At 41.3% G+C, this 12,679-nt stretch overlaps 1 long non-coding RNA gene across 1 annotated transcript; it reads left to right on the forward strand.

Moving 5' to 3' along the window:
• The first annotated feature begins 1,716 nt into the window (after positions 1–1,716).
• On the forward strand, positions 1,717–8,962 carry LOC145420299 (uncharacterized). The gene is made up of 2 exons (XR_013901603.1): positions 1,717–2,105; positions 2,184–8,962. It is a non-coding gene; the product is annotated as an uncharacterized LOC145420299 (long non-coding RNA).
• The last annotated feature ends 3,717 nt before the right edge of the window (positions 8,963–12,679 follow it).

Below are 12,679 nucleotides of genomic sequence, written 5' to 3' on the forward strand. Positions count from 1 at the left end.
ATTAGCAGCGTGGAGGACGCCATTAACTCAGAGAAAGGCAAGATAGATGCGCTAGTTAAACAAGTGGCTCTCCTCATGAACAAACTCGAGGACCTCGAAAATCGCTCTCGTCGTTCCAACCTACGACTAGTTAATGTGCCGGAGAAAATAGAAGGACATGACGCGGTGGCTTTCCTAGAGAAGTGGCTCCCCGAAGCGCTGGGACCAGCAACATTCCCGAGACAACCTCTCATCGAAAGAGCTCACCGGTTGCCCGGCCGGACGCAACCCAACCGACCACCCTCACCGAGAGTCCTCATCGTGAAGTTTTTAAGCTTCCAAGACAAGGTTCGGGTGATGCGGGCGGCTATGGCCAAAGGGAAAGTTATCTGCGGGGGTCAAGAGGTCATGTTCTTCCCGGATCTTTCTACAGATCTCCACCGACGGAGGAGGGGCTTCGACCGGGTGAAACAGCAGCTCAGGGCGATGAACGTACGTTACGGATTAATTTACCCGGCGAAGCTACGAGTGTCATCTGGTGGACATATGCATGTCTTTGAGACCCCAGCAGATGCGGAAAAGTTCATCCGAGGTTTGCAGAATACAGAGGACTAGCAGAATATCTGATGGGGACTGCCGAATCCTTCACTATCTGCCCATAACAACTGTAGTTTGAAATTGTTGGATTTAATGGTCAATATCGCTCATCCTTACTGTTGAATTTTTTGGGGAGAGTATTTTTCTTTTTTGTATTTACTTTGGTTGACCGTTCCTTCGTTCTCCTCAGTTGTATTGGGCATTTTATTTATCCCTTATAGATAACTAGCCACGCCCACTTGTTGATTGGGCTTTCATTTGTGTCTTGGAGTACTGGTTGTTCGACATACAGTCGGCTCTCCGGGATGAGAGTTATGCTACAAGAAAGTTTGTAATGATCATTGTATACATACTTGTTCATGTAGGATATACATTTTCGTCAGGAGACGCAATTGTCCAGGTGGTTTGGTTTTGTTTGACCATGTCAGCTCGGTTTGGTCTAGCTGCTCCCTTGTTTACATTGGATCAGCGTGTGCACTTAACTGCAGGGGGAGGGCGGGGTAGGGCGAGGGGCTGTCCGGTTCAGGTTGACAGCTAAGGGGGTTCATTTATGGCAGATTTTGTGTTATTTCTTTGTGTTTTTGTATTTTTCACAACGTGTTGCTTTTTACTGGTTTACTCCCACCACAACAGTTAGAGATACTGAAAGGTTTACCAACAACCAAATGAAGATACTATGTTGCACAATCTGTTGTATTAATAAGAATAGATGACTTCATATAAGACTTTTAAATTTACTTCTTGGAATGTGAGAGGAATGGTAAAAGTGGTTAAACTAAAACAGGTTATTACCAGGCTTAAACAACTTGAGTCATCAATAGCGTTTATCCAAGAGACCCATTTACTCAGAGAGGATCTGGTGAAAGTACGTAGGAGATGGCCAGGCAAAGTGCTAGCATCCTGTTGCCCTTCGCACGCGAGAGGGGTTATGGTGTTAATTCATAATTCAGTGCCTTTCCAAGTAAATAACACTATTTATGATAAAGCTGGCAGATTTTTGGTGGTTCAAGGAACTCTCTTGAAAGAGAATTTCAATTTAGTTAATGTTTATGGCCCTAATGATGATAACCCTTCATTTTTTGAGAATTTATTTCTATTGATAGCTACCCTTCCTGGTAGGATAATATTGGCAGGTAGGGATGGGTATCGAAAACCGGTTCTTGTTGAGAACCGGTTCCCACTGTTTCAATTCCTTGGAATCGTTTGCCATTTTTGCAAACGATTCCCTTATCGATTCCAGTCGCCCCGAATGACGTCACCACGTTGCGGAGCGTCATTTACCTGGCAGGAAACACGGCGCCTAAGCGGCTCAAACGCTCAAAAGTTTGATTATACTTTATGAGAACCGATGACAACAGGGCAACTTGCAAAGTAGATATTTCATTTAAGGGAGGAAACACTACGAATATGCAAAAGCATTTGCTCACAAAACACGCGATGACACGCGTTTTTAATTCCGCTCCGGACTCGTGACTCTCAACCCAGCAGCAGCGCTAACGTTTGCACGTCCTCTCCCGTTAATGCGGCAGGTAAATAATCAACTAACAGTGCATATTATGTTAGCGCAATCTGCCTTATTACAAGACCTGCCATTACTGTACATGTAGGTGACCATGATGAGAGAGACAGACAGAGTCTGGCTGGCGCTCGCTGGTAGTTCTCGCTGCAGTCTACTGGTAGCGTCTCCTTTCAGGCCAGGATAGACTAATGTCACCGAGCAGTGTCTAAGTTTGTGGTAAAAGGCTTGCACCCATTTGCCACAGCAGATTCCCCCGATTTTTGGTAAGTGAATGTGTTTAATTGTGGGCAGGGACATTACTGGATATTCTTGTGTAATTGCCACAGAACAATTTATGTTATACTTTGTTATTGCTACAGAAGAATGTTGCAGCTTTAAGGCAGGGATGACTCCTGGAGTTGCTTTCTCACTGCATATGCTTTATTTCACAATCAGATCGATTCGATAACAAAAACATACAGCAGCTCCTCTCCTACTCCTAGCCCTTCGCTGCGGTGGAAAAAAGAACGACTTCAATCCCCTTCAAGGAACATACGTACAAAATAGTTTTCCTGATACACCAATGGGGCGTTCAATGCCATCTTGTAAATATGAGTACTCTGGCAGAGTAACAGTTCAAATGAAAAATACACCAGAACAAACAAGCAAACAAAAAAAGAAGTGTGGGGTACCTTTGAACCAATGAACAAAGTATAACAATTTATACTTTTTAACATAACCCGACCCCGTCAATATGTGATATGTCTCACAAGAATATTTATTTTATTATTTTACATTTACAATTTTTTTTCCTGGGGACCCTGTGACACCCCATTGAAGGCTGGATCTCTCAAGATCTCACTGTTGGGTTTGTAAGGCCATGTTACTCCTAAATTTCTATCTTGTTCAAAGAGAAGATATAAAACAAAGCTCTGAGCTAATCGACCTTAGTGTTCTCCTTTTTTTTTAAAAAAAAAAGAATCGATAAGAGAATCGATAAAGAATCGAATCGTTAAACAGAATCGAAAATGGAATTGGAATCGTTAAAATCTTATCAATACCCATCCCTATTGGCAGGTGACTTAAATTGTACTCTGGACCCGAAGCTTGACCGCTCATCAGGGATAGACACTTCACACTCTCAAACACGAAAAAAAATACAACAATATTTGAAAGATCTGAACCTCTGTGATCCATGGAGAATTCAAAACCCCAATAAAAGGGAATTCTCATGCTATTCAGCAGTATTTAAATCCCACTCCCGAATAGATTATTTTTTAATCTCCTCATCTTTGCTACCCAATATAACTAAGTGTATATATGACAGCATTGTGTTGTCAGATCATGCCCCAACCTCACTATTTTATGAGGTAGAACAAGTGAATAGCCACTCAAACAAGTGGCGCTTGCACCCTAAATGGATACATGATTCTGACTTTATGAAATTTGTAGGAGAACACATTGATCTCTACTTCTCAATTAATACAATTCAAACAACTGCAGCCGTAAGGTGGGAAGCTTTTAAGGCATATATTAGAGGACAAATGATAAGTTTCACCAGTTCTAAATTTAACAAATTCAAACAGACAATGAACGAATTAGACAATAAAATTAGAGAATTAGAGAGAGAAGTTAACATAGATGATTCAACACAGAAAAAACAGGAGTTATTGACCCTTAAAGCTAAATACGAGGAGCTGTCTATGCTTAAAGCTGAAGATGGTTTAATAAGATTGAAACAGACGTTTTATGATCAGGGTGAAAAGCCGGGTAGACTACTAGCTTGGCAGATAAAGAAACTTGAATCTGACAGAGCCATTAATATAATTAGGAACGATCAAGGGGAATTATCTACAGATCCCACAGAAATTAATAACACCTTTGTCTCGTATTATAAAACCCTATATAAATCTGACAGCCCACTGGACCTGGTAAGCCAAAGTGCTTTCTTGGATAGATTGATCTTTCCCTGTATTTCTGAGGATGTGAAAAATGAATTGGAGAGAGAAATAAATTTCAATGACGTTTCTGATGCAATTACGAACATGAGAGGTGGTAAGGCTTCGGGTCCTGATGGGCTTCCGATAGATATTTACAAGCTATTTAAAGCAAAATTAATTCCCCCATTATTAGATGTTTATTTGGAATCCTATGAAACAGGTCGCCTCCCTGCTACATTTCGTAGTGCCCTGATCACTCTCATTCTAAAACCGAGCAAAGCGCCAGCCGAAAGTGGTTCTTACAGACCCATATCGCTGTTAAATTCTGACTCCAAAATCATAGCTAAGGCTTTGGCTATGAGGCTGGAGAGGGCTCTTCCAGCCATTATACACGGAGATCAAAATGGTTTCGTTCAAAATCACCAGGGGTTCCACAATGTGAGGAGAGTTCTCAATATAATCCACGAATGTGAAGAGTTACCTGATACTGCAATACTATCACTCGACGCGGAGAAGGCGTTCGATCGAGTTGAATGGCCCTATCTAATTGAGGTGCTTAAGCGTTTTGGATTTGGTGATCACTTCCGCCGATGGATTGAAATTTTACTTGCTGATTCGGTTGCAATGGTATCTACCAATAGTCTCATTTCTAGTCCTTTTGAGCTATCTCGAGGCACCAGGCAAGGGTCTCCGATTTCACCTCTGCTTTTTGTACTAGCCATGGAACCTTTAGCGATAGCAATTAGATCACATCCCTCGATCCATGGTATTAAAATCGGGGAGATGCTACACAAAATTGCAATGTACGCTGACGATACTGTTGTGTTTCTATCACACCTTGCAGAATCAATACCATCTCTCCTGAAGCTATTCGATCAATTTAGCAGTTTCTCTGGGTTCAAAGTGAACGAAGAAAAATCATCCATTATGTTTTTAAATATGAACGAGAGGTTGAAACCAGTTGTATCCCACCCATTTGTGAATGCCGCAGAGGGATTTAAATATTTAGGCATCAGAGTAACCCCAACAATAAGCAATCTTAGTTCAGCCAATTATGAGCCCCTGGTGGTAGGGTTGTCGGATGAGATCACTAGATTAATATCATTGCCTCTTTCTTTACTGGGAAGAATAAACATAGTAAAGATGACTATATTACCTAAATTCCTATATATCTTTCAGTCAATTCCGCTGGCCCCTCCTCCTTCTTTTTTTTCCAAGACCAGAAAGCTTCTTTCTAATTTCATCTGGAACAATAGGAAGCCAAGACTCAGACTCTCCCTCTTGTATTTACCATATGATAGGGGAGGACTACAGTTTCCAAATTTAAAATGGTACTATTGGGCTGCTCAGCTGAGGACCACTATGTTTTGGTTTTCAAACGATATTTCCCTTCCCTGGTTAGCAACTGAAAGAATGTCCTCAAAGGGTCTGTCGTTAAATAGCTATTTATACTCAGCACCCTTTAAAACTTTTTTTTTTTTTTTTTTTTTTTCCTAAATGACATCAGAAACAGCAGTATGCGACATTACGTGATGGCAGAGCTTCAGTTCATCCTTTGTCTTTTTTTTTTTTTTTTTTTTTTTTTTAATAAATAGGACAGGGGGAATGAATGAGAGAAAGAGGGGGAGAGAAAGAAAGAAAACCAAAGGGGAGAAGAGACGGTGAGAAGGGGGGGGAAGAGAGAGAAAAAAAAAAAGAACTCCTGGGTCACCTGTATGGAGAAAAAAAAAAAAAACAAAAAAAACAAACAGAGGAGACAGCAAACAACAAAGAGCAACATAATAATAGAGAAAACAAAGCACCATCACAATAAACTAGCTAGTCATAGATATCAATATTTACTAAATAATAAACGATATTGTGCAGCACGCAAGAGAGACAGCGCACAGTGTGCTTTGAGGCAGCAGCCAAGAAAGCTTTAGTCCGCGTCTGTGAATACCCATGTGTGCATACCTGTGTGGATCAGCATGCTTGCATTCCAAAGGTTTCTCCATGTAATGATCTGCTAGGGAGTGTGGGGGGGCCACAGCCCCGTCCTCCAGGGTGTGAAGCGGGTATGGAGGAGATCAAAACTCCAGACATCCAGAGGCCCCCAGAACACAAGAGCACCCTTTAAAACTTTAAAGAAAATTACTACTAATCCCTTTGTAAAAAACACTGTTGTTGTTTGGCATGAAGTACAAAAAATGTTGAATGAATCTTCTGAGTTGTCCTGTTTCTCCCCAATTTGGGGTAATGAACTCTTGGCCCCGGCTAAGAATGACATGGGCTTTAAAGCTTGGCTGAACAAGGGCATTGCGAAACTACAGGACGTATATGAGGAATATTCTCTAATGTCATTCAGTGAATTAAGGGCAAAGTTTGATTTACCGCAGAAACACTTTTTTAAGTATCTGCAACTTAGAAGTTTTATTCGGCACACTTAAACAATTCAGTGCACCAACCCTCACTCTCCATCCTAGAAACTCATGTTACAAAAAACTGTTTTGGTAAAAGACTGGTGTCCCAGTTTTATAGCCTGTTAGTTGAACACCATAAGGATAACTCTGATAGTAAAAGACGGGAGTGGATTAATGACTTACAAGAAGATATTTCATATACTGAATGGGGTAAAATATGTTCAAAAACACACACTCAGACCATTAACACTCGTTTGAGAATGATACAATTTAATTGGATAATGCGAACATACATATCCCCTGTACAATTAAATAAATTTGATCCTAATATAATTGATCTATGCTATAAGTGTAATAGGCATCAGGGTACACTATATCACTGCCTGTGGAAATGTGAAGAGATCCAAAAATTTTGGAGCTCTGTGTTAAAATATATCTCTCAGATCACAACTTCTCCTGTACCGCTTTGCCCTAAGTTATGCATTTTAGGCTTGTATCCAGATGACTACTCTGTCTTGTGAGGAAAGAAAAATGGTCGATCTTTGTTTGCTACAGGCCAAACGCTGTATCGCCTTATGCTGGAAGAATGTTGGTTGCCCCTCTTTTAACCACTGGTTAAATAACTTAACATCGAGTTTAGCTCTTGAGAAACTGACCTATATTGTTAGAAAGAAGGCTTCTGAATTTTACAACATCTGGAAGATATTTTTGGATCTACTGAGGAGTGGGGATGTGGGGGGGGGGGGGGGGGGGGGGCGGGCGGTGAGTGAATAAGACAACTAGATAATGAATAATGTCTGACTTGCTGTTGGGAATATACTAGGTAACCTATATTATGATTTATTTTTTTATTTTTGTTTATTTATTTATTTATTTTTATTTATTTTTTATTTATTTTTATTTTTTTAATTGTATTTATTCGTATGGTTTAATTTAATTTATTTAACTATGCATTTATTTGGAACCCTTTAGGATTAACACTTCAATTATCGTTATTACTATTACTATTATTATTATTATTATTAGTGTTGTTACTATTATTATTATTATTTTAATGACTGCCATACGTTCATTTTATGTTGGTGTTGATACTGTTGAAAAAACAAATAAACATACGTTTAAAAAAAAAAAAAAAAAAGTACAGTTAAAAACTGTAGAAACACAAAAATAAACAGTGCGTCATAAAACTGTATGATTGTTGTTACAGTGAAACACACATGTGGGGACTCGGGCTTCACTCTGTCTGCTGTGTGTGGTCTCTGGGGGGCTGGGTGGGCTTGCCCTTCCCCAGCCAAACTACAGCTACACCCACAGGTTGGAGTAAACGCTCCTGAAATCTTAAAGTTTGTGTGTTTTCTGGAAAACAAAGACGTGTTGTTGATTCGGAAACAATTTCTTTGCTCTGGTCGATAAACGTTCGTCCTCTCTCGCCAAATGTTAAAGCATGTTGTTGCACACAGGTGGGGATGCTCACATAGGAGGAAGTAGAACTACAATCAGGAACTCCAGAAAACCAACCTTCACACTAAAACAGGAAGTAACCAAAAGACTAAACACACAGAGACACCAACACTGACCCAGGGAGGAGAGTGAACAGAGACAGGAGAAGTAACCTGTAAGCAGGAAGCAGCGCTCTAAGAGTGTCCCTGAAACAAATGAGTCACATTAGAAACAGGTAAACAAAGAGCAGCGCAGCAGGAAGATGAAAGTGAGTCAGCGTCATGTTGATGAATCCAGGGTCCTGCACATTTTTAAACCTCACAGCTGGAACTCAGAATGACTGCAATGATGTCAGTCATGTATAGGGTCACACTTCATGTTTCTAGACTCTATCAAACCTTTAAAATGCTGTTGGACATCTTTAATGACAGAATCTCAGTAATGTTTCAGCGTAAAATGTAACCAGATTACAATCAAACTGTCTCTAAGTCCATGTAGTTTAAGTCTTACGGTGTGTTCACACCGAATGCGATAGAGGTGGCCAGAGCGTCAGGTTTACATGTAAAGTCAATGGAAAAAGCGCGATGATGAAATTGGGAAGCAGATTTGTATCGCGCAAACGCGTGAAACGGGCGTCAGTGTACCGCGTCTGCCGCGTTTGGCTCGCAAATAAAACCACACGCGTCAGTTTTTGTGTTGCATTTGTGCATACGCGCGTTTCGCGTCTACCGCTCGAGTTGGAAAGATCTGAACTCAAGCGTCAAATCACGCCACGACAACCAATCAGGAGCCTGCTGACGTGGCTCTGACCAAAGGGGAAATGGTCCAAGGGGCAGATCCAGCCAAAGCCCTTCATTCTTCATTCAGTATGGAGGAAAAGCTCATCACTGCCGTGGACCCTAGCAATCAGTCGTTTTCTGATGAGGCAGCAGCTCTCCAGGGCAGAAACAATGCTGTTATTTTTCTCCTCCTTCTCCCTGAGGCTCTTCCACTCCAAGCTGGGTCCTTTTTATTCCTGTCTCTCTGTAAAAAGTTAAATGTTATATATTTATGTTTAATGTTTTTGTTAGTGAATTTATATATTTTTTCCAATAAACATTTGTAATGACTAATGTCTCTGTTCTACTACACAGCAAATATTGGCACCCGACTTGACACAAGTAGAATTTATTTCATATTACACTAATAACAAAATATACCAATACAGTGGGATGCAAAAGTTTGGGCAACCTTGTGAAAAGTAATTATTTTCCTGTACAAATCGTTGGTTGTCACAATAAAAATTGTCAGTTAAATATATCATACAGGAGACACACACAGTGATATTTGAGAAGTGAAATGCAGTTCACTGGATTTACAGAAAGTGTTCAATAACTCTTTAAACTAAATCAAGAAGGTGCATAAATTGGCAACACAAAAAAAGAGAAATGAAATGAATATTTAGTGTATATCAATGTGTGTGTCTCCTATATGATATATGCAAGTGACATTTTTTACTGTAACAGCGATTCATACAGGAAAATAATGACTATTAATAAGGTTGCCCAAACGGTTGCATCACACTGTATATAGGAACATAGTGAAGACAAGTTATTTAAGAGAGTAAAGAGAGGTCAGTTTATTTTGGAGTAGAGCTGCATTTATTAAGAAAAATTAAAAAAGACAGGAACACTCTTTAGAGGTTTGTGGGTGGCTCTTAAAAGAGCCGTTGTGGGGAAGTCACTCAGACTTCAAACAGGCTACTCCTTTGGTTGCCAAGACACAGCTCCCTCCGCCAAGAAGTGGGCCATGAACTTCTCCCTCACCAGGACAGCCTCTCTGGAGGAGTTGTTTGCTGCTACATGACCCAGGCCTTGCAACGGCTCCACCACAGCAGGTGCCACACCCCTCACAGCAGGTGCCACACCCCTCACAGCAGGTGCCCCTCTCTCATCCAAACAGCGCAGAAAATTGTGGAGAACACAAGTTGCCTTCACGCATTTCTCCGCAATTTCAGGACGGAGCTCCATGGAGCGCAGATACAACCTCTACTGTGATGGAGAGAGGGAAGTTCCAGCGCTCCTGGAATCCCTCTGCAATGGACCGCCAGTCTGCAGTTGAAGGCACAGCCATGAAATCATCCACTAGACAGTCCCAGATGGCCGTCGCTACCTGGGAGATGATCTGGCTCACCGTGGACACACCAACTCGAAAACTGAATGCGATGGTCCTGAAGGTAGGGCTGTTTGATATAACGATATATATCGGATGACGATATAAAAACGTCTATCGTTTCATTTTACGCTGTCGTTTGTTTCGTGTTGTTGCAAAATAAACTGTTTACGACAATATTTTCTCATGGTTCTGATGGTCCCTGTAGTGGTTATATTCATTTCTTAAAGTTCTCTCTTTCTCTTATATTTAATATAACCGCACTACAGACGGACAAGGGCCTGTTTTTGTGCGTTGTGGTTAGCAACAACAACGGTAACACCATCGCGTGTCCGCTTGTTTATGTTCCACATAAACCTTTCACAATAAAGCTCAAGATCCTGTTGAGACTTTTCAAAATAAACTGAATCACATGAAAGAGCAGATTATTTACGGATGAGAAGTAAAAAAGAGCCGCCAGGTGCTAAAAAATAAACCTTAGACTCAAACGTTAGAACAGGCTTTTCCCCGCAGCACGCCGTGTAATAAATACAAAGAAAACGGCGGCCGTTACAACTTATGTCTCAAATGTATTGTTTCATGCATCGGTTAAAACACTCGACTCCAGCTACACGACGCGCAGCTGGAAACACTTCACGCAAGTCGAGCTGCCCGAGATTCACAGAATTGACAGAAAATGTTACATTTTTGTGATTTATATCGTTATCGGACGATAGATGTCTTATATCGGGATATGAGATTTTGGTCATATCGCACAGCCCTACCTGAAGGAGTCCCCGGTGGCAAGGAACCTGGACAAAATTGTTTAAAATTAGTATTATGTGTACTGCAGTTACAAAATACATTATTCCAATTCCAAAACACTTTTGTGATTCAGATTTAAATTACAAAGCATAAATCTTACATAAAACCTTTTGTAATTATAAGGATAATTACATAATGTATATTAGATATAATCTAAAACAGTCTGCAGGGATTATATACAAATATTCAACTATCCCAGAATTAAACCAGGTCTAAATAAAAGAAAGGAGTGAGTGTCACAACAAAGATTAACCCTGTGGTCCTCGTACGACAGTTTGATATCAGCAAACACCGAGAGCATACACTGATAGACACTACAGCCATGCTATCATTGCAAACACTGATAACAGCATAAATCGAATTAAATCGGGACTTGATGAGACCTTTCGAGTATCACTAGAAATATTATACACAGTCGTCTCCGTACCACAGTTTGCTTTCAGTAAACACCAACAGCATGCACTGTTATCATAGCACATCCATGTTACCAGTGTATAAACGGATGGTTTAGCATATATTAGCACAGGTATCAATAAAGGACTACCGTATTAAACACTTTTACTAACCTCAGGCAGACGGACAGGCGCTCTGCAGGTAGGATTGAGCGCCTGTAATTGGTGTCTAGGCGGGCGATGCTTGGACCAACGCGGGACAGCAGGTCCTCAAACTGGGCGAGGGGAAGATATCGCTGAAATAAACGTCATCCAGGTGCAGCTCCTGGAGCAAGTGGTGAAACTCACCAAACTGCTCACGCGTCTGGAGGACCTGATGGACCCAGGTACGGCGAGGACGTCCTTAACGCCGCTGCTCTGCTCTCCACAGTAAATAGAGAAGGGAGACTCTCTCTTCAAACGCTAGCTCGACAGCTGCCATGTAGCAAAGATACCGTCCGGCACAACTTCCTCCCACATCTCTCCCACATTTCCGGTTCACGCGCGTATTTTGACACACGAGGAATTCGCGTTGGACACGCGTCGAGGTGCGAATGTGCACACGTCAAATTAGGGGCGTCTGGGCCGTTTTCGCTCGCGTCTATCGTGTTCGGTGTAAACACACCGTTACAGACACAAGATAAACCAGATAACTCTGCACTGAGCTCCATCTGAAGGTTTAAGACAAGTTCAAATACGATAAAGCACAGAGGTAGCAAAAACAAGTCAGATGTCATGAAAATCAAAAACATGTCTCAATAATGAAACGAGCTGTTACACCGGAGACTCATACTGAGTCATGTCAGTGATTACTTCAGCTGTTTCCTGGAATACAGCTCCTTCCTGGAGGACTGAACGGGTGGAGGCTAGGATGGAGGAGCTCTCTGACATCCGGTGCTGACGGTCCCATCAGGGTAAAGGACGGCAGCTGACCTCAGTCAGGTGGGCTGTGTTAACAATGCTGGTTTCAGACAGTGTTCCCGGGCACATTTGGTAAGCAGCACAATCATGCTGATGAGGAATGCAGTGTGGTCCACAGGTGTCCAATAAAGGAGTGCAGCCTCGTCCCACACACACACTCTGGTGTGACGCACTGCAGACCATGGCGAAGTCTTTGTGTTGTTTATGAAGTACTCCACAGTCTTTTAAAACCTCTGCCATCTTTACCTCTAAACATCTTTACATCTTTACCCCTAACCCTACCCTAACTTATTACCAGCTGAACCGTCTTGCTTTTTCAGACATTTTTACCTTGTGCCAACTTTATTGGGACCTGCAGCAAGCATCAAATTTAGTTTAAACATTTGTTATTTCTGTTCTGTAGTGAATTGTAGTGAATCTTGCCTCATGTGACTGAAAGTCTTTAAATATTTCACATTGAAAGAACTTTTGTGGTTGTAACAGTCTTGTTTCCTCTGGGTTAAAAAATGATTCTGACTA

This window comes from Astatotilapia calliptera, chromosome 15 (assembly GCF_964374335.1).
Source record: "Astatotilapia calliptera chromosome 15, fAstCal68.1, whole genome shotgun sequence".
NCBI classification, from domain to species: Eukaryota; Metazoa; Chordata; class Actinopteri; order Cichliformes; family Cichlidae; genus Astatotilapia; species Astatotilapia calliptera.